This window comes from Oncorhynchus gorbuscha, linkage group LG01 (assembly GCF_021184085.1).
Source record: "Oncorhynchus gorbuscha isolate QuinsamMale2020 ecotype Even-year linkage group LG01, OgorEven_v1.0, whole genome shotgun sequence".
In the NCBI taxonomy this organism is placed as follows: Eukaryota; Metazoa; Chordata; class Actinopteri; order Salmoniformes; family Salmonidae; genus Oncorhynchus; species Oncorhynchus gorbuscha.
In genome coordinates, this window is record NC_060173.1 from 45,316,441 (window position 1) to 45,340,143 (window position 23,703).

The window sequence follows — 23,703 nt, forward strand, 5'->3', positions numbered from 1 at the left end:
TACAGCACTGCAGTGTGTTTGAAGACCTTTGTGTCCAAGGGGAGCATAGAGCTGGGAGAGTTCACGGTGACTGTGGAGAGGGCCAGTTGCAGGGATCATACTGCTGAACGTACACAGCCATAGAGCAATCAACAACACTCTCTGTGGTACAGCCATCACTGGTAGTTAGCCTACCTGTCTATGAATCTGGAGACAGTGGATATGTTTGGAGTGGAGAGGACGGTGGACTCAGTGGAGGACTGTGGGGGTTATTTCTGTATTATCAAATGAGGAGAGATAAGCTTATCACATAAGTCAGAGTTATACTTAATCAAACATCTTTATTCACTTATTAATAAGGGAGCAAGGTCACTAGGAACTGAGGTTTTCAACTGATGGGGTTGGCATGTCATCGAACATTGGAAAGAGATGCCATTCTATTGATTCTATTGATTTTCCCTTCACTTCAAAGAGGGAGCTATCCGATCAGCCAACATCCGTGCAGCAGAAAAGAAGTCAAGCTGAGGTAATGTAACTTTACCTAGCTAACCAACTAGCTAGCTAGCAAACTGCATTTGTGTATCTCAACCAAACTCTAGCTAGCTAGCTTTAATAATACACTGGCTAAACATTCCAAAGCATATCAATGTAATTAGGCAGCTGCTCTCTGGCAATGAGTTTGAACTTTGTAAGCTAATGTTAGCTTCGTTAGGTTATGTTAGCTAACCGTTAGCTATATGGCTAACTAACTACCGCAGAGGCTAACGTGACAGTGTTCTATTTAGATTCCAATCCCATTAACATCTGCAGATGCATCAACATCAAGCGCAGCACCAGGACCTAGTGTAAGTCTTCTAAAATCGTACTAAAATATACTAAATCTTTCCATGACTCCATGATAAGCAATAAATATACTGGAGCCAGGAATAAACATGGTCTATATGATATTTTTGTAATAGCTGTTGTGTTTACAAGTAGGCTACAACTTCTATTGTAGTTTTCTCTTTATTACGGAGTCTTAGTTGGCTGTTCATGCATGGTTTGAAGTCTAATTTGGAGAAAATGAGGAATTGGTAAGAAGGGGATGGTGTGGGTGACTGACTGGGGTGGGCATTGTGTGTGAAGGTTAGTATGGATTATCTATTGACATGAGGGCGTGGGTGGATATAGTATGTTGTTTGAGTGTATATTGATGGAGGTAAAGTAGTACAATTTTGGCTAATCACTGACTAATGTGTGCCCTACATACTAATCCTGATGACGATGACTTTGACCCCAGTTTTAGTAGTACATCGCCTGAGACCATTTGGATGAAAGCTTTCAGCCTGGAATAAGCTCAAGCTCAACATCATCTGACTTTGAAACAAGCCAGGAGAGCCAAAGGCATTTATGAAAGCACAATACTCTCTTGAGAACACAAAATCACCAATACACCCCTCAAACTTTTCAGACCCTTGCAGTTAGTTCTTTGGCATGGGGGAGAGGGTCTGTTAGTATACTCTCCTAGTCTATTTACTCTATTGTTGGCAGTGCTTGTCTGCTTAACAGCACAACTGTAGGTGTGCATACTCAATAAAAAATGACGAGACTGTCTACAAGTCAAGCCAACCCCCCCCCTCAAACTTTTTCACATCTTTGCTAACATCTCAATGCCCTATTATAGACTGAGTGTAACAAAACACATACCTGGCTACTGTACACTTTTTTGTTTGCAGTCTCTTTCTAGAGCTACGACCTGAAGATCAATGACATCATCATGATTCAACCCTGTTTTTTTTCTTCAGATTTCCCAATTGTTTTGAAAGCAATACAAATCCAGAGAATACAAAATTTGCCCACAAAGGACCTTCGCGCCACCTTCCTGTCTAAGTGACCACAGCACAACAAGGTGAGTCCAAAAATGTATTGTGTGCTGTTGCATAAATTACGTGATATGCCAGAGAGATATGTATACTGTAGCTAAAAAAGTAACACTAAATCAAATCAAATCAAATCAAATTTTATTTGTCACATACACATGGTTAGCAGATGTTAATGCGAGTGTAGCGAAATGCTTGTGCTTCTAGTTCCGACAATGCAGTGATAACCAACAAGTAATCTAACTAACAATTCCAAAACTACTGTCTTATACACAGTGTAAGGGGATAAGGAACATGTACATAAGGATATATGAATGAGTGATGGTACAGAGCAGCATACAGTAGATGGTATCGAGTACAGTATATACATATGAGATGAGTATGTAGACAAAGTAAACAAAGTGGCATAGTTAAAGTGGCTAGTGATACATGTGTTACATAAGGATGCAGTCGATGTTGTAGAGTACAGTATATACATATGTATATGAGATGAATAATGTAGGGTAAGTAACATTATATAAGGTAGCATTGTTTAAAGTGGCTAGTGATATATTTACATCATTTCCCATCAATTCCCATTATTAAAATGGCTGGAGTTGGGTCAGTGTCAATGACAGTGTGTTGGCAGCAGCCACTCAATGTTAGTGGTGGCTATTTAACAGTCTGATGGCCTTGAGATAGAAGCTGTTTTTCAGTCTCTCGGTCCCAGCTTTGATGCACCTGTACTGACCTCGCCTTCTGGATGATAGCGGGGTGAACAGGCAGTGGTTCGGGTGGTTGATGTCCTTGATGATCTTTATGGCCTTCCTGTAACAACGGGTGGTGTAGGTGTCCTGGAGGGCAGGTAGTTTGCCCCGGTGATGCGTTGTGCAGTCCTCACTACCCTCTGGAGAGCCTTACGGTTGAGGGCGGAGCAGTTGCCGTACCAGGCGGTGATACAGCCCGCCAGGATGCTCTCGATTGTGCATCTGTAGAAGTTTGTGAGTGCTTTTGGTGACAAGCCGAATTTCTTCAGCCTCCTGAGGTTGAATAGGCGCTGCTGCGCCTTCTTCACGACGCTGTCAGTGTGAGTGGACCAATTCAGTTTGTCTGTGATGTGTATGCCGAGGAACTTAAAACTAGCTACCCTCTCCACTACTGTTCCATCGATGTGGATAGGGGGGTGTTCCCTCTGCTGTTTCCTGAAGTCCACAATCATCTCCTTAGTTTTGTTGACGTTGAGTGTGAGGTTATTTTCCTGACACCACACTCCAAGGGCCCTCACCTCCTCCCTGTAGGCCGTCTGTATGTTGTGTAGTAAGATGTTAGTAGTCCATGTGCCTCACCCTAATAATTTGGTATATTTATCCCTCTTAATTTCACCTACTGTTCTGACTTGGTGGTGCACATGTAGCCTATAACCTGTTTTAGAGAAATGTAATCATCGAATATTGTAAGACCTTTCATTGTCTGCTTATATGCCCACTTTATTTATCCTACGGTTCTGTCTTGGTGTACAGGGAGAACACTGTAAGAATGTCCCATGTTCTGAATTCTGTCACTGTACATTTCAAAAGTGGTCAACAAATAGTTATATAGACAACGTCCATCCTAGCACGCTCATGAATGTCTTAATCGAAATTACGGATTGCCTCTTATCTGCTTTTCGTCCCCTTATGCCATAGTTTGTACATCTCAATTGTCATTAGAAACCACATTTATTTAAGCAGGCCAGCCATATCAGTTATGTTTTTTTAAAGGCAGTAAATGAGGCTGAATTAACTGTTTCGCTGCCAGACAAGGCTCCGCTGATAGCCAGGTGTAGCAGTGGTAAGATGTTGGGACTGCTGTTGGGACAGCTTTATGTAGGCCCTAACAGTTTGAGGGCATTGTTTGTCACCATTATAGTGCATTTAATGTATTGTTTAGTGTTGTGTTGTGTAGTGGCTCTGCTGGCATGCATCCCATTTATATATTTATTTGCCCCACCAAGATGTACATGCTAATATCACCACTGAGTATAGTACAGAACGTCGAGTATGCTCACAACTGCATTGTGGTATAAATATTGCTAGCTGTTGTACATATGTATATAAAAGGGTTTTATATCTTTTTTTTGTTACACGTGTACTGACAAGTGGCTAAATGATTCCAGCTGCATCAGAAACCAACAAAGTGTTGACTTCAACTTCTTGATCATTTCATTGTGATATTCATCAAATGTATTTTGATAAACTAGCTTCAGTCGTACTGCTAAAACAAATTATGCAGGGAGTTGGTATATCATTTAAACTGATTTGTTGGCGAGTAAACATGTTTTGATAAAACGGTAGATTAGTCTGTCAATATAGCAAATAAGTAGACATCACTTGTATTCAAGACTATGTTTATTTGCTCTGGAGTCCGATGTAAGTTTACACAGCAGTATGCAGGAACAGTTATAAAAAATATACTACTAATGCTTATAATAAATACTACAGTTCAACAAAGGGAATACTTGCATATGAGGTGTTCAGAGTCACTTTGATGCAAGGGGAGTTTGTTGTTATGGGACCTTTCACATCTCCTCTTGAGTCATCAACTTCTTTGTATCCAAGAGGTATTGTCTGTGAGAGAATGAAGAAAGCGCTATTACACATTCATGGGCAGTTGTTGTGTACTGTCTGTATTCCTACTGTAGCAGCATGGTGTACAATATGAGACATCTCACAGACGCACATTGGCTAGCTAGTTAGCTAGCTACAACACACAGGTATAGTCACTCCAAGACTAATATGACTCATCATCAGCTCCCGGATCTCGGAGTCATGATGGCCGACTTCGTGCAGTTCCTCTTACTGCGAAATCTGAGCGACGTCATCATGTATGCCCGCAAGGACTTCTCCCCCTTTGCCTCCCACCGACCCCTGGGGGCGGGCACCTTCAACACCTCCTCATATTGATGACACACACTGTGGCTGCTTCTCAATAGTCTTGTAGCTTCCTCTCACAGGCACTTTAGTGCAGACAATACTATTCTGGTTGTACAGTGGCCCTCTAGATCTAAAGTACTGATCAAATATTAATACTTTTATGGATGAAAATAAGACATGTACTGTTTTAACTGTCTACTGTTAGTTTAAATTAGATGTATTAAAACAAATTCCAATCAACTCTGTTAATATGGAAATCACAAGAGTTACACTTGTGTCAGTTGATGTGAATAAAATAATAGCTCATTTCATGTCTTGTATGTTTCCCGTGCTTAATATCTGTTAATCACTCTATCCTCGAGTGAGAATTTCAGTAACTGCTACTTTGCATTAGCTCTGATGTGATCAACCCCTACATTTCTAAGAATAAAGTTGTAAATTAAATTATGCTTGTCTAACTCAACAAGTAATGCTATTGTTTGTATAAGTTCGCTGCCCGGATATCCTAGGAATGCGAAAGCCTTTGAATAACACGTGTGTATTATTAATACCCCAGACCATCTTGCGAGGCAGACTGAGACAGCATATGACTTTCCTAGTCCTTGATCATGCCTTTCAGTTCCATTACATTACACATAAGAGTCATTGAACGAAAGCGTCTTCTCTACAGGGGAGTTTTGATAAGAGCCCTGACATTCAGTCTGAACATTAACACGCATCGCTTGCGGTACAGTTTTGGAAGCTTAAGGACCTTATCTTTCATATCAGCGATAACAAACAAAAAAGTTAAGTTGATAAACCCTTTTTAGAGGGTTAGAGTTAGTGTTACAGAGCGTGTTTACAGAAGACAGACAAACAACAGAGGGACTACCTAGCTATCTAGCCTGCTCCGAACATCTGTGTGTGATGGAAGGCTGCCAGAAATGTGTTGTCACTGAAAATCACCGTCGGCTGCAACTGTGATAAAGCCGGTTAAAAACAGTGTACAGTAAGTATGTATTTTGCATTTGTGAAATTATTTTGATGTGATATGAAAGTAAAGGGCTTTATGTTTCTAGAACCGTGTCACAATTGAAAATGGAATATTTGGCTGTTTTGGCTGCCAGAGCCAGTCTACCTCTGAAAATAACATAAGGTCCATGGACCTTAAGGAGTAACGGAATCATTAGGCTCCTTAAAACTTCTTAGGGATAGGGGGCTGTATTTTCACGTCCGGATGAAAAGCATGCCCAATGTAAACTGCCTGTTACTCAGGCCCAGAAGCTAGGATACACATATAATTGGTAGATATAGATAGGAAACACTCTAAAGGGTCTAAAACTGTTAAAATAATGTCTGTGAGTATAACAGAACTGATTTGGCTGGCAAAAACCTGAGGACAAACTAAAAATAAATTGAGGTCAAAGTATTTCCCATGGGGTTTCTATTGAAAGCCCTATTTAATAGGAACCTGGTTGCAGTTTCTATGGCTTCCACTAGATGTCAACAGTCTTTAGAACTTGGTTGATGTTTTTCTTGTGAGAAATTAAGAAGTACGGCTGTTCTTTGGAAGTGTCACTCCAGATGGATTATACTGTTTGGTGCGCGTGAACTGGAACACGCTTCACGCTGTTTTTATCCGGTATTGGAAACAGTTTATCCCGTCTTAAATTTTTAGCAATTATTTACGTTTTAGGATACCTTAGGTTGGATTAGGAACGTTGTTTGAAATGTTTGGAACAAGTTTACAGGTAACTTATTAGATACTTTGTAGTCATGTTGGGCGAGTTCGAACCAATGTATTTCTGAATCAAACGCGCCAAATAAATGGACATTGTGGGGATATAAAGAAGGACATTATTGAACAAAAGGACCATTTATGATGTTTCTGGGACATTTCGGAGTGCCAACAGAAGAACATCTTCAAAGGTAAGGCATTTATTATATCGTTATTTCTGACTTTTGTGTCGCCACCTGCCTGGTAGAAAATCATTTTTTCATGTATTTGTATGCGGGGTGCTGTCCTCAGATAATCGCATGGTCTGCTTTTGCCATAAAGCCTTTTTGAAATCTGACACTGTTGCTGGATTAACAAGAAGTTAAGCTTTATTTGGATCTGAAAACAGAAAATGTCATACGACTGTCTAATGAGGTGCACATATAGAGCAAGCTAGATCACAGTCCTCTCAGTCGTGAATAACTTACTTGCATACATAACATTTTCTTCATGTTTTCAGTGGTTGTGAGGGTTGTATGGTGGTGCGTCATGCATGCGTATTTCCCCTCCCCGACTAATCAAGATTTATGACACCGCTCTTGCACGTTCCTGCATGTGCTAAGTTACATAATTTGTGGGGATGACAAGTTTACTGTTGCCTTGTTTCTTAACTGCCTTAGAACAAAGCCGCACGTCTTGCTCTTCATTGTAATCAGAGGACTAATATTAATACTATGCATGCCAGTCTCTCTTAGCTAAGAGTTGAGGAAAGACTGACTGTGTCACTTCTTGTTTTTATAAGAAACATCCACGTGTTGGAAATTCCAAATTGTTTGCATAGTTAACTTACACACAGCACTGACACACACACACACTTACTCCACCAGACATGCCACCAGGGGTCTTTTCCCAGTTCGTAGGCCCAGAACAAATTCAAGGAAACGTACTGTACTATACAGAGCCATGAGTGCAAACCTGTTTTCAAAAAAGGAAAGCATCACCTAACCTCACCCCCATTTGACCTACTAATTGTGTGTATGTACTGATATGTATGTCTAACTGATATACACACACACACACACACACACACCGCATGTTAATGTTTTTAAATGTACAGAAGCAGTCAAAAGTTTGGACACACCTACTCACTCCAGGGTTTTTCTTTATTTTTACTATTTTCTACATTGTGGAATAATAGTGAAGACATCAAAACTATGTCCAAACTTTTGACTGGTACTGTATTTAAATTGTAGGTATTTTGTCTGTCATGGGGCGGCAGGGCAGCCTAGTGGTTAGAGTGTTGGACTAGTAACCAGAAGGTTGCAAGTTCAGACCCCCGAGCTGACAAGGTACAAATCTGTTGTTCTGCCCCTGAACAGGCAGTTAACCCACTGCTCCTAGGCTGTCATTGAAAATAAGAATTTGTTCTTAACTGACTTGCCTAGTTAAAAAATCAAATAGATTCTTTGTTATATGTCAGACCCTAGTAAGAATATCTGTCTCCATTGGCGTCAGCTAATGGGGATCCTAATAAATCAAATATATAATTGATTTTAGGTTTGGCAAATGTATTATGGTAAAACATTCTGGTATCAAACCAAAGGCATTTCGAAGGACAAACTTCAAAGGACAAGTGGAAGTTCAATGCCAGCTGCCAATCAATGTTTGCTCTCGGGTTCATTCCCAAAAGACACATCTATCACCAATACTAATTTAAATAAACATTTATATTTTGCATTGCTCATTCAGTTAAGCCTCTCCTCGATTGAACTCTTGTCAGGTTGCTTGGCAACCAGTGTCCCACTGGGCACAGACATCAATGTATGCTTCAACGTAATTTCATTGAAATTACTTGAAAACAACATTGATTCAACCAGTGTGTGCCCAGTGGGGTGATGCAGGTTAACAATCCTGCATGCACCAGACTGGTCCATGAGAATGGATAGGGCTGGGTGGGGCACATTAGCAACTCCACCACCTGGAAAGGACAGCAGTGGACTTACAAACACACAAGAATGCACACGCACGCACACACACATACACAGGCTGGGAGTCATCTCATAGCTCAAGATGACTGCGTAGTTGGGGGTGGTCAAGCATATTCTGAGCACACAGATTTATCTCATCTGCTACACTCTGGCCTCTTGAACGTGACAGGCTAACAGTGTAACAGGCTAACAAGCCATCACAATCACACTGAGAGCTTTTAGCCTGATTGCTGATGAGGTAGATGCTCATCATTTCTTTAAAATCAACAGCTATCAGCCAACACACTGTGGGATGACAACTTCCTCTTAGGTTATTTGAATTAGTTGTCTTTTAATGTTTCTCAACGTTCAGTTTCTTGCCTTTTGAGCCATGTTGCACTTGTTGACTCTCTCTTGAGCGGCACAGTCAAATGTTCTTATCATAGGAGTTGGACAGGCGTTCTTGTCTGTATAATGCATACACGTGATATACAGTAATAGGATATATCAGGGGAGATAATATGGCATCGGGAGCACCTTATTGCTTCCACCCCTGGTTGAGCTTGGCCCTGATTCCTTTGAGGACATTTCACTGAGAGGAAGATCTAGTCTTCCTCTATAAAAGCACACATTTCACGAGACCATTTAGGGTGGCCATGAATCAGAGAACAGGCTTCGGCCAAGATGAGCCAGAAGTCCAGGTGTATTAGATTTGACTTTGGCAGAAAAAACAAAGACCTTCACCTCTGATTTGTAGCCTAATGTTGCTATTTAAACATGTTGTGTGACTGCCAACACAGGTTTTAATTCACAATTTTTGTATCTCTTGGATGGTCTTCTGTTTTCTTCTTTGCTCTGTTTGTAATTTATTACACCACATACAGTACCCGTTAAAAGTTTGTGTTTTTCTTTATTTTATTTTATATACAATTTTCTACATTGCAGAATAATAGTGAAGATATCAAAACTATTAAAAAACACATATGGAATCATATAACCAAAAAAGTGTTAAACAAATCAAAATATATTTTATATCTGAGATTCTTCAAAGTAGCCACCCTTTGCCTTGATGACAGCTTTGCACACTCTTGTCATTTTCTCAACCAGCTTCACCTGGAATGCTTTTCCAACAGTCTTGAAGGAGTTCCCACATATGCTGAGCACTTGTTGGCTGCTTTTCCTTCACTCTGCGGTCCAACTCATCCCAATCCATCTTAATTGGGTTGAGGTCGGGTGATTGTGGAGGACAGGTCATCTGATGCTGCTCTTCATCACTCTCCTTATTGTTAAATTGCCCTTACACAGCCTGAAGGTATGTTTTGGGTCATTGTCCTGTCGAAAAACAATTGATAGTCCCACTAAGTGCAAACCAGATGGGATGGCGTATCACTGCAGAATGTTGTGGTAGCCATGCTGGTTAAGTGTGCCTTGAATTCTAAATAAATCACAGACAGTGTCACCAGAAAAGCACTCCCACACCATCACACCTCCTCCTCCACGCTTCACAGTGGAAATCACACATGCAGAGATCAATCGTTCACCTACTCTGCGTCTCACAAAGACACAGTGATTGGAACCAAAAATCTCCAGTTTGGACTCATCAGACCAAAGGACAGATTTCCACCAGTCTAATGTCCATTGCTCGAGTTTCTTGGCCCAAGCAAGTCTCTTCTTATTATTGGTCTCCTTTTAGTAGTGGTTTCTTTGCAGCAATTCGACCATGAAGACCTGATTCCCACAGTCTCCTCTGAACAGTTGATGTTGATTTCTCCAATAATATCAAATCACGTTTTATTTGTCACATGCGGTGCGGGGTCACCGGTGTCGAGGAAATTTAGGTAATTATGTACATGCAGGTAGGGTTATTAAAGTGGCTATGCATAGGTAATAACAGAGAGTAGCAGCATAGTCTGGGTAGCCATTTGATTAGCCGTTCTGGAGTCTTGGTGCTCCGGTACCGTTTTCCGTGCGGTAGCAGGGAGAGCAGTCTATGACTTGGGTGGCTCGAGTCTTTGACAATTTTTAGGGCCTTCCTCTGACACCGCCTAGTATAGAGGTCCTGGATGGCAGGAAGCTTGGCTCCTTTTCCTGTTGTCCACAATCATCTTCATCTTTGTCTTGATCACGTTGAGGGAGAGGTTTTTGTCTTTTCACCACACGGTCAGGTCTCTGACCTCATCCCTATAGGCTGTCTCATTGCTGACGGTGATCAGTCCTACCACTGTTGTGTCATCAGCAAACTTAATGATGGTTTTGGAGTCGTGCCTGGCCGTGCAGTCATGAGTGAATAGGGAGTACAGGAGGGGACTGAGCTCGCACCCCTGAGGGGCCCCCATGTTGAGGATCAGAGTGGCAGATGTGTTGTTACCTACCCTTACCACTTGGGGGCGACCCGTCAGGAGGTCTAGGATCCAGTTGCAGAGGGAGGTGTTCAGGCCCAGAGTCCTTAGCTTAGTGATGAGGGCACTATGGTGTTGAACGCTGAGCTGTAGTCAATGAATAGCATTCTCACATAGGTGTTCTTTTTGTCCAGGTGGGGAATGGCAGTGCGGAGTGCAATAGAGATTGCATCATCTGTTGATCTGTTGGTACGGTATGCAAATTGGAGTGGGTCTAGGGTTTCTGGGATAATGGTCTTTATGTGGGCCATAACCAGCCTTTCAAAGTATTTCATGGCTACAGACGTGAGTGCTACGGGTCGGTAGTCATTTAGGAATATTACCTTAGTGTTTTGGGGCACAGGGACTATGGTAGTCTGCTTGAAACATGTTGATATTACAGACTCACAGAGGGAGAGTTTGAAAATGTCAGTGAAGACACTTGCCAGTTGGTCAGCACATGCTAGGAGTACACGTCTTGGTAATCCGTCTGGCCCAGCGGCCTTGTGAATGTTGACCTGTTTAAAGGTCTTACTCATATCGGCTGCGAAGAGCATGATCACAGAATCATCCGGACCAGCTGATGCTCTCATTCATGTTTCAGAGCATAGAAGTTATTTGCTCGTCTGGTAGGCTCGTGTCACTGGGCAGCTCTCGGTTGTGCTTCCCTTTGTAGTCTGTAATAGTTTGCAAGCCCTGCCACATCCAACAAGCGTCTGTTACTTGAACTCTGTGAAGCGTTTATTTGGGCTGCAATTTCTGAGGCTGGTAACTCTAATGAACTTATCCTCTGCAGCAGAAGTAAATTTGTGCAACTACACTTGAAGAAACTCAAAGTTCTTGAAATTTTACACATTGAATGACCTGTCTTAAAATAATGATGGAATGTAATTTCTCCTGGCTTATTTGAGCTGTTCTTTCCATAATATGGACTTGGACCAAATCTTCTGTATATCACCTCTACCTTGTCACAAAACAACTGATTGGTCCAAACACATTAAGAAGGAAAGATGTTCTACAAATTAACTTTTAACAAGGCACACCTGTTAATTGAAGTGCATTCCAGGTGACTACCTCATGAGGCTTGTTGAGAGAATGCCAATTGTGTGCAAAGCTGTCATTAAGGCATAGGGTGGCTACTTTGTCAAATATGTCAAGAATGTCAAATATAAAATACATTGTCATTTGTTTAACACTTTTTTGGTTACTCCATGATTCCATAGTTGTTATTTCATAGTCTTCACTATTATTCTAAAATGTAGAAAATAGTAAAAATAAAGAAAAACCCTTGAATGAGTAGGTGTTTCCAAACTTTTGATGGGTACTGTATCTGAAGTTATTCTGAAGGGTAGCACAGCCCAGAGAGGGATGCTGGGCAGGGCAATTCTTTAGGTAAACTGGACTATAAGCATTATATTTTATGCTTTGTCATAGGCCTTCATGTGTGCATCATATATCCATGAATCGCTGTTCATTTTCCATGAGAAGAGTATCTGACTGTCCTCTTCGAACCTTTTAACACTCAAAGGGTTAGAAAAAAGAGGGAAATAGAAGGAGAGAACTGAGGGAAGTGGAGACCGGTGTAATGGTTGGTTGACAGATAGCTGTTGATTTTACAACTCTTTTATTAGCAATCGGCGTGGTTAATCTACAGAACCATGCCTCCCTACTCCTCATCCCTATTCCTTTACTGCAACTCTCTTCCCCTCATCACACCCTACCTCCCTCATCCCATCTCTCCCTCTTGCTCCTGGGCTCTCCATATGGTGTGAAATGCCACTTCACAAGATAAAACAGGTCATGTCTTAAAGTCCAAGTGCAACCAAAAAACGTGATTTTCCTGTGTTTTATATGTATTTACACACTGAGGTTGGAATAATACTGTGAAATTCTTAAAATTGTTATAATGCACTTTTTAGTGTTAGATCTGTTTGAGAGACCACCAGAAATACAGCCTGTTTTGGTGGGATGGAGTTTTGGCCTTCCATCAACATCACCATGCTGTAAATTAGTGAACAGACCAATAAGAAAGAGAGTTCCAAATGTCTTTGCCAATAACACCTTATTTTAATTTTTCCACCCCCAGACAGTCCCAGCTAAATTCTTGCTTGAGAAATTGCCCTTTGCTTTGACCATTTTAATTGAAAACCATCACAGTAAGTTCCTCTGTTACTCAGAAATGATTTGATATTTAGATAACAATGGCTGCATTGGACCTTTAAGCTATGTCTCTAATTTACGTCCTCACTGATAATAAGTCATGCAATGGTACTCTTCCTCTCTAAGTCCAAAGGCTCCATTTTGTATTTTCACAGATGCTGACCGAACAGTGAGCAACCCATACAGTTCTAGCTACGGTTGTGAACTGAATTGATCCCAGCATTGAGGATTTCTCACTTCATTGTTTCCACACTAATTACCTTCTTTCAGATCGACACCAGAGGCATCAATCATGGCATCGTTTCTCTCTACTCAGCGAAGTGCTATTTCAATTTTCACCTTGAAAACAACCTCATCCACAGGCTGAATGACAGGATGCATGCAGATAAAAGTGGCGTGTTTTAGTATGCTACAAACATGATATAGGCTAGTATTTTCTCTCAAAGAACTTCATCAAGTTTAGTTGTTTCCTTTTGAATGAACTCCGCAAGCGCCTCGGAATCATCGGATTATTGTAGAAAGGTGTTGCCCTCCTGGCGTATGGAATTTCCCCCGCGCTTGATGGACAGTTCCTTTACTTCAGGGAACTCTCAGAGGAGGAAAAGAGGGAAAAAGAGGTGGGAGACATGTTATACGTGACACATTTCTAAGGCTGCATTGTTTTTTCTCACTGAGGGGGAAGAATAGAGCAGATGCATCATAGACAGGTACAGTACATTCGGAAATTATTCAGACCCCTTGACTTTTTTCACATTTTGTTATGTTACAGCCTTATTATAAAAATGGATTACATTCCCCCCCCCTCATCAATCTACACACAATACCCCAAAATGACAAAGCAAAAACAGTAAAAAAATAAAATAAATGAAAACATATTCATTAAAAAAAATATAAAAAAATGAAATATCACCGTTACATAAGTATTCAGACCCTTTACTCAGTACTTTGTTGAAACACCTTCGGCAGCGATTGCAGCCTCAAGTCTTCTTGGGTATGACGCTACAAGCTTGGCTGTATTTTGGGAGTTTCTCCCATTCTTCTCTGCAGATCCTCTCAAGCTCTGTCAGTTTGGATGGCAAGTGTCGCTGCACAGCTATTTTCAGGTCTCTACACAGATGTTCGATAGGGTTCAAGTCCGGGCTCTGGCTGGGCCACTCAATGACATTCAGAGACTTGTCCTGAAGCCATTCCTGCTGCCACCACCATGCTTCTCCGTAGGGATGGTGCCAGGTCTCCTCCAGACGTGACACTTGGCATTCCTTTCGGTTACTGGCCCAACACGTACTTATGTAAAGAAGATCTTTTTTTTTTTTTTTCAAAACCTGTTTTCACTTTGTCATTGTGGTATTGTGTGTAGATTGATGAGGAAAACAATTAAGGTAATCAATTTTAGAATAAGGCTGTAATGCAACAAAATGTGGAAATGTCAAGAACGCACTGTAGTCAATCAGTGTAATGTCGTTCGTCTGTTGTAAGAAGAGTCAGACCGAAATGCAGCGTGTAGGTTACTCATGACTTTAATGAATGATAAGACGGTACATGAAATAACTGAAATACAAAAACAACAAACGAAACAAGAAACTAATTACAGCCTATCTGGTGAATACAACACAGAGACAGGAACAAACATCCACAAAATACAACGCGAACTCAGGCTACCTAAATACGGTTCCCAATCCGAGACAAGAGAATCACCTGACTCCAATTGAGAATCGCCTCAGGCAGCCAAGCCTAACTAATCATACACAATCCCAATTAATACAAACCCCAATACGAAACACAACATATAAACCCATGTCACACCCTGGCCTACCCAAACATATACCAAAAACACAAAATACAATGACCAAGGCGTGACAGAACCCCCCCCCCCCCTAAGGTGCGAACTCCCGGACGCACCTCAAGAGCATAGGGAGGGTCCGGGTGGGCGTCTGTCCATGGTGGCGGTTCTGGCTCGGGACGTGGACCCCACTCCATAAATGTCCTAGTTCCTTCCCTTTGCGTCCTGGGAACATCCACCTTCTCCGCCGACCATGGCCTAATAGTCCTCACCCAGATCCCCACATAACTGAGGGGCAGATCGGGACAGAGGGGCATCTCGGGACAGAGGGGCATCTCAGGACAGAGGGGCATCTCAGGACAGAGGGGCATCTCGGGACAGAGGGGCATCTCGGGACAGAGGGGCAGCCAGGGACAGAGGGGCATCTCAGGACAGAGGGGCATTTCAGGACAGAGGGGCATCTCAGGACAGAGGGGCATCTCAGGACAGAGGGGCATCTCGGGACAGAGGGGCAGCTCGGGACAGAGGGGCAGCTCGGGGCCGAAGCAGCCCGGTACTGAGGGGAAGCCCGGTACTGAGGGGAAGCCCGGTACTGAGGGGAAGCCCGGTACTGAGGGGAAGCCCAGTACTGAGAGGAAGCCCAGTACTGAGAGGAAGCCCAGTACTGAGAGGAAGCCCAGTACTGAGAGGAAGCTCAGGCAGGTAGTAGGCTCCGGTAAATCCTGGCTGGCTGGTGGAACTGGATGATTCAGGTTGTCTGGCCGATCTGACGGATCTAGGCAGACTGGCACTTCTGGCGGATCCTGGCAGACTGGTGACGCTGGGCCGACTGGCGGTGCTGGGCAGACTGGCGGCGCTGGGCAGACTGGGAGCACTGGCCGCGCTGGGCAGACTGGGAGCACTGGCCGCGCTGGGAAGACTGGGAGCACTGGCGGCGCTGGACAGACAGGAGACTCCGGCAGGACAGGAGAGGAGAAAGGCTCTGGCTGCGCTAAACAGGCGGGAGACTCCGGCAGCGCAGGAGGGGAGAAAAGCGCTGGCTGCGCTAAACAGGCGGTAGACTCCGGCAGCGCAGGAGGGGAGAAAAGTGCTGGCTGCGCTGAACAGGCGAGGCGCACTGGAGGCCTGGTGCGTGGTGCTGGAACTGGTGGTACTGGCTCGAAGACACGCACAGGAAGCCTGGTGCGGGGAGCTGCTACCGGAGGACTGGTGTGTAGAAGTGGCTCTGGATAGACCGGACCTTGCAGGCGCACTGGAGCTCTTGAGCACCGAGCCTGCCCGAGCTTACCGGGCTCGATGCCCACTCTAGCCCGGCCAATAGGAAGGGCTGGTATGTGCCGCACCTGGCTCTGCACCCACACTGGAAACACTGTGCGCTCCATAGCATAACACGGTGCCTGCCCGGTCTCTCTAGCCCAACGGTGAACACAGGGAGTATGCGCAGGTCTCCTACCTGGCATAACTATTCTCCCTTCTAGCCTCTCCCCAATATTTTTTTTGGGCTGTTTTTCCAGTTTCCAACAGCGTCGCCGTGCTGCCTCCTCATACCTGCGCCTCTCCGCTTTATCCGTGTCTATTTCTTCCTTGGGACAGCGATATTCTCCCGGCTGCGCCCAGGGTCCTTTACCGTCTAATATCATCTCCCAAGACCAGAAGTCCTCATATTGCTGCTCCTCACAATTAACAGGGAGAGTAGGCTCAGGTCTGACTCCTGACTCAGCCACTCTCTCTCTGCGCTCTCCCCCGTTACTTTCGGTTTTCGCTCTGCGTCGCCGTGCTTTCCTTTTCGACTCCATTCGTCTATAGCCCTCTTCGCATTGCGGGTCGGCCGCCCACCTGTCGATTTCTTCCCACGTCATATAATCCATGCCTCTACCGTCCATAACGTCCTCCTTTAGCTCCTGCCAGTTTACACACTGCTCGGTCTGTGAGTGGTGGGTGTTTCTGTATCACGGTACATGAAATAACTGATATAAGAAAACAACAAACGAAACGAGAAACTAATTACAGCCTATCTGGTGAATACAACACAGAGAAAGGAACAAACACCCACAAAATACAATGCAAACTCAGGCTACCTAAATACGGTTCCCAATCCGAGACAACGAGAATCACCTGACTCCAATTGAGAATCGCCTCAGGCAGCCAAGCCTAACTAGACACACCCCTAATCATACACAATCCCAATTCATACAAACCCCAATACGAAACACAACATATAAACCCATGTCACACCCTGGCCTACCCAAACATATACCAAAAACACAAAATACAATGACCAAGGCGTGACAATCAGGCTTCCCTAACTTGTGCCCCACGGTCTGAATTTGGCAAAAACATTGTGTGAAATTGTCATTGTTGGACGTAAAAGATAGTAAAAAAAATACCCATCAGGAAATCGGCTCCAAGTGATTTTAATTTAAGGAATCTGATCCCAAGTATCCCAGGCATAATAGAGAGACACGACGTGATCGTATACAAATGTAAGGAAGGTTTGAAATTATTATGTTTTAGTAAAACATGATACCTATTTGGTCTTCTTGCAGTCAATTTGCAGTATACAAATGATTTGTAATTATGTTACAGCCCCACGACCATCCGCTCGAGAAGAAATTGGCCCGTGGCTGAATCTATTTGATGATCCCTGTAGTAAATATTTGATAGGCATTGTCCCTTTATCTCACATCTTCTCTTGGTCCTCTACACCTTTTAGATACACACTACAGATTGTAGAGAGCCTTTATGTCACATTCCATGTACATTGTCCGCCTGTTCTGAAATGCTGTAACTTTTTGCATGGCAATTTCCCCCATAATAACATATGCGGCCCAAGAATACCAACTGCATGGACTATAGATGCTGTGCAGCAGAAATATTGGCCAGTCGTGTGGAATGCGAAAAGGTTTGTATGTTGTTTTGTGATACCACTGTCACTGCATCAATATGATGGGACGCTCTGGGTAAGTGAAAGGTACAATAGAAAATGAATGAGACAGATTGGCCCTGAGGCAAAGTAAAAGCTGACAGAACAGTGAAAAAACAAAAGCCAAGACAAAGTGAAGGGAACTAAGGGAACACAGCCATTAAAATGCCAGGACTTTTCTGTCATCTGCAGTGGGTAGGAGGGTTCAGCCACTGATTAGACATACTGGCTGACAGTGCGTCTGTCAACATGAATTAACTTTTAAGTTTTGTGGTGACAAAGTTAAAGAAGTCTGGGGTTTATAGAAATAGATTCCACAGGGCTTACAACTTCAAAAATAACTGAACTGGGAGATCAGGAAAATGTCATAAAACAAGCCCATTGTTTTTCTATAATCTACACTGTACAGTATATAAAAATTGTCTCGTGCTTCTGAAATATTGCAGCAACAATGACACTTTATATTCAGTTTATAACCTAGGCCAGTGGTTCCCAACCGGGGCTACTAAGGCCCCTGGGGGTACTTGGCCTATGCACAGCGGGTACTCATGAGACCATAGGCTTGCTGGTAAAATGCACATGAGGGGGTACTTCAGGGTTACTCTGGACAGAGCAAAATTCTATTAGTGGTACAGTAACCGAAAAAGGTTGGGAACCACTGACCTAGGCGATTATCCTTTTTGTGCTTCATAAGAACATGTATGTATTCCAACTTTGTCATTTGCTCCTGTCAACGAAATCAGTCCTGCAGAGACTAGGATAAAAAGCTTTCGAAGAGGGTGGTTAAACTCGCCTACCGTCTTTTTAACAGCATATTAGCAACGTTCACTGTTTAATTTGACCACTGGGCACAGACTTCATTTCAACATCTAGTTTTGATTTGCATTTGGTTGAGTTGTCAACTAACATGAATTCAGTGTGACATTAACAAAACATGTCACCATGTCATTGAATTTAAGTTAAAAGATGGGTGAAAAGAAATATGAAAATCCCTTACGTACGACTTTTTGATTCAATGTCATCACATTACATTTTTGTGTTGGAATGATGTGGCGAGAACGTTGATTAAAACCGTTTTTGCTCAGTGTGTTGTTTGTTTTTGAGAAAGTATTATTTCAATATTTTTCAGATGGCTGAGCAGTTAATGATTGAGTATTGTAATTGCTTATGTTTAGAGACACCCCATTGCTTTCAAGATGAGGTTTACAGCGTTGTAAGAAGCAACCATGTATTCCAGGCAATTAACAAGACCCACTTCCCGGAGCGGGGAGAGATGTTCTGAAACCAACCCATCAGGGGAGCGGCTGATGGAGATGATGACGATGTTGTAAACGACTTCCCAAAACGGGGCCAGCACCTGTGCCTAGCTAAATGACTACCAAGGGATTTTTGTGGAGGGCCCCTTTTTGGAGGGCCACCCACGAACTGTACTTACTCAGGACTCAACCTACTGACCTGCACAGATCCGAGATCGGCTTGAAGTTCAACAAAGGAGGAAGTAAACTAAAGCTGTTGTTGTCAGTTGTTTAACCCCAGCCCAGTAGAGCTTGTTCTGTCATGTCTGTATAGATACAGTACGTCTTGACACATCTCTTCATGCTCCCCCCTGACCTCCACCTTATCCCCCTCACCAATGCCCCTCAAAGGTGCTTAACAAGAAAAATCACTCTCATCCATGTCACTGGATGACTTTGGGCTATCGGGGTCAGGTTGGTCAGTGATGGTCAGGCTATTGCCTCCAGAGGGATGACGATTCATTTGAAAAACCCACCCTGAACCTATAAGGCCAGAATTGAAGGCACAACACAATTAACATAAAACACCGAGTCTCAAATAGACACCTGGCCCTTTTAATAGCTGGGCAACCGCACACATAAAAAGCTGTTTACAATAAATGCCGGGTCTAAATGAATTGTTTACAAGGTTTCCTTTAATTATCAGGAATTATTTAGAAGGTTTAATGTTTGATTTGTTACATAAAATAATTCAGTAATGAAATGATGGTAATCATCCATTTTTATCGACAGAAAGAAGCTGCTAGCTATTGGCTGCTAACAGTTGAGAACTGCTAGCTAACTGACAAGTACAAAAACAGTCAATAACCTTGGGAGTACAGAACCCTAGAAATCGTCCGAAAGTAAGAACTGCTGAAAATGCACTGTCTAAGAAGATAATTTATTTAGTCAATTTTGTTTGTTTGTTTTTAAACAAAGGAAACATGACAACGTGTGTAATGATAACACATTAGTGCAGGAAATAAAGAAAATGATAAAAATGTCTAAGTGAATGCTGGAATTAAACAATTAACTATGCAAATTAGCAAAAGCTGTGTGCATTAAGGAAACACACACAATCTTCTTAAAAATACATCTCCTTTCCACACTGACCATATAATGTGGAGAGTTGAAATCTCTTCATTTTTATTAGAAGTCACATCTGTATCAAATACCCTCCTGGTTTAATAATGGCTGGCTGTGTAAGCTGATACTCTACATTTACGGTCTCTCCTAAAAGGATTCAAAGAAATCTCCTTCATCCAGGCTAAAGCAGGGAAGGTCACACTGCAGAAAATACACCACATCAGCTGGACCTCTCCTCTCGTAGAGGGATGGAGGGATTTACAGACTAAGACAAGGAAATATGAACAAAATGTACCTTTTCAGTACAACGTTGTTCTTGAACCGTCATTATAAATTATTGATGGAAATTGTTGTACACACACACAGCATTGAATTAGGAAAAAACTCAGCAGCATGTCCGTCCAAAAAAAGGACAGGGCATTACATATTCCACCCACACACTCTGTACCAGTGGGAAACTCACTACGCTGGGCATCTCCCCTGTTGAGAAGATACACTATTACGAAACTCTCTCTTTAACACCCAGTGTCGAACATTAGTAATCAAAGAGCCACTGCTTCAGCACTATCTATGGATATCAGTGTGAGAAGCTTGTCAAGGGTCTATTCCAGCTTGTAAGTGTAGGGAATAATCCAGAAGCGTCTATGTTTTCACTCATGACCTGATTTTCCCACCACATTTCAAAACAGTCAATATTTCATGAGCGTTGTAAGAGAGGATGCAGAGAGCAATATTTACAATACGGCAATAGCTACCCACATAAGACGTACTACACTATACAATATAATTATATATAATTCTGTAGTAAACTGTAGTATACTGTAGAATCCTATACTACACACTGTAGTGTCCCTCAATCGTGTAGTGCTAGGATACCATAATACGCACTGTGGTATCCCTCGATCACATTGTGCTTACTGTAGAATTGTTTAATTGATTGGACTGCTAGCGAACTTTACTGCTAACTACTAGCTTTGCCGATGCCGTTTTGATATGAGCATGCTGTCTTTGGGGATCTCATGCCAAGGATTTCCTCTGAGGTTCCCCATTGATCGTACAGTGCTTACTATGGAACTTTGTAGTATACTGTAGAATACTATACTCCACACTGTAGTATTCTGTGATTGATTGATTGACCACTGCTACTCTAACTCCCTTTGGCAAATCTGACCATGACTCCATCTTGTTGCTCCCCTCCAAATCCAAAAGTAAAATAACTTGCTCTAACTTTTAACAGTTAAGACAAAAGGTGTTAACCATGTACAAGATTTCCAGCAACACAAACAAAAAATGCCTAAAATACAATAAAACAGAATGAGAAGAATAACAAATCCATATTTAGTAAGCAATAGTGGCAGGTATCATTTTGTCAACAATTTACATGAATAATAGTCAGATGTGTTGATTTAATCATTGAGTGCAGAATTAGTGACCAACTATCCGAATTCTGAGGCAAAACACAAGTGTCACATTTTGAAGAATTTCTGCCACTAAAACAGGTCGTGCCCGTGCTTAGGTCTATCCAACGCTGGTCTGACCAATTGGATTCCACGCATCAAGATTGCTTCGGTCATGTGAACTGGGATATGTTCCGGGTAGCCTCAGACAATAACATTGAGTTATAAGCTGACTCGGTGAGTGAGTTTATTAGGAAGTGCATTGGAGATGTTGTACCCACTGTGACTATTAAAACCTTCCCTAACTGGATACCGTGATTTTATGGCAGCATTCGGGCAAAACTGAAAGCGGGAAAGTCAAAGCGACTGGAAACATGAGCGAATACAAACAGTGTAGCTATTCCCTCTGCAAGACAATCAAACAAGCAAAGTCAGTATAGAGACAAAGTAGAGTTGCAATTCAAACATGACACATATGTGGCAGGGTCTACAGACAATCACGGATTGCAAAAAGAAAACCAGCTCTGTCGCGGACATCAACGTATCGCTCCCAGACAAATTAAACAACTTCTTTGCACGCTTTGAGGACAATAACGCGCCACCATTACGACCTACTAACAAAGACTGTGGGCTCCTTCAACGTGGCTGACGTGAGTAAAACATTTAAACGTGTTAACCCTCGCAAGGCTATCCCAGATGGCATCCCTAGCCACGTCCTCAGAGCATGCTTATTCCAGCTGGCTGGTGTGTTTAAGTTAAGGACATATTCAATCAATCCCTATCCCAGTCTGCTGTCCCCACAAGCTTCAAGTTGGCCACCATTGTTCCTGTTCCCAAGAAAGCTAAGGTAACTGAACTAAATGTCTATCGCACTGTAGCACTCACTTCTGTCATCATGAAGTGCTTTTGAGAGACTAGTCAAGGATCATATAACCTCCACCCTACTTGACCCACTCCAATTTTCTTACCACCCCCATAGGTCCACAGACGATGCAAACGCCATCACACTGCACACTGCCCTATCCCATCTGGACAAGATGAATACCTATGTAAGAATGCTGTTCATTGACTACAGCTCAGCATTCAACACCATATTACCTTCCAAACTCATCATTAAGCTTGAGACCCTGGGTCTCAACCCCGCCATGTGCAACTGGGTCCTGGACTTTCTGACGGGCCGCCCCCCAGATGGTGAGGGTAGGAAACAACATCTCCACCCCGCTGATCCTCAACACGGGCCCCTCCTGTACTCCCTGTTCACCCATGACTGTGTGGCCTCCAACTCAATCATCAAGTTTGCAGATGACACAACAGCGGCAGGCTTGATTGCCAAGAATGACGAGACAGCCTACAGGGAGGAGGTGAGGGCCCTCGGAGTGTGGTGTCAGGAAAATAACCTCTCACTCAACATCAACAAATCAAAGGAGATGATTGTGGACTTCAGGAAACAGCAGAGGGAGCACCCCCCTATCCACATTGACAGGACAGAAGTGAAGAAGGTGGATATTTTTAAGTTCCTTGGCGCACACATCACGGACAGACTGAAATGGTCCACCCACACAGACAGCATGGTGAAGAATGTCGTAACAGGCCCTCTTCAACCTCAGGTGGCTGAAGAAATTTGGCTTGTCACCTAAAATCTTCACAAACATATACAGATGCACAATCGAGAGCATCCTGTCGAGCTGTATCACCGAATGGTAAGGCAACGGCACCGCCCTCAACCGCAATTCTCTCTAGAGGGTAGTGCGGTCTACACAACGCATCACCAGGTGCAAACTACCTGCCCTCCAGGACACCTACAGCACCCAATGTCACAGGAAGGCCAAAAAGATCATCAAGGGCGACAACCACCCGAGCCACTGGCTGTTCACCCCGCTAGCATCTAGAAGGTGAGGTCAGTACAGGTTCATCAAAGTAGGGACCGAGAGACTGAAAAACAGCTTCTTTTGTATGTGACTAATAAAATTTGATTTGATTTAGATTTGATTTGACTTTTTAAAAACAACCACATCCACAAATGTGGATACAATGCGTTTAGAAATTTGTTGAGAATAACACCACAAAAGTTAAAAATGGTGGTGCTGGTTCAAACGTGTTACACATGTACAGCTAACCCACATGAAACAAATACTATAGTATACTATGGTCTACATGCTGTAGTATTATTATATATACTATAGTATTCACTGTTTTCAGATTTCACGGTAGTATTCACTGCAGTGTTTTTACAGACCTGACTGTAGTATACTTTAGAGTCTACTATAGTGTTTTTGCGGGCATGGCTTTAGTATACTATAATATTCACTGTAG

The 23,703-nt window shown here is 42.8% G+C and overlaps 1 long non-coding RNA gene across 1 annotated transcript; it reads left to right on the plus strand.

The window, feature by feature from the left end:
* The first annotated feature begins 428 nt into the window (after window positions 1-428).
* LOC124008730 lies at window positions 429-5,176 on the plus strand. Its single transcript, XR_006834157.1, has 4 exons — window positions 429-505; window positions 765-824; window positions 1,764-1,867; window positions 4,607-5,176. It is a non-coding gene; the product is annotated as an uncharacterized LOC124008730 (long non-coding RNA).
* Window positions 5,177-23,703: the final 18,527 nt, after the last annotated feature.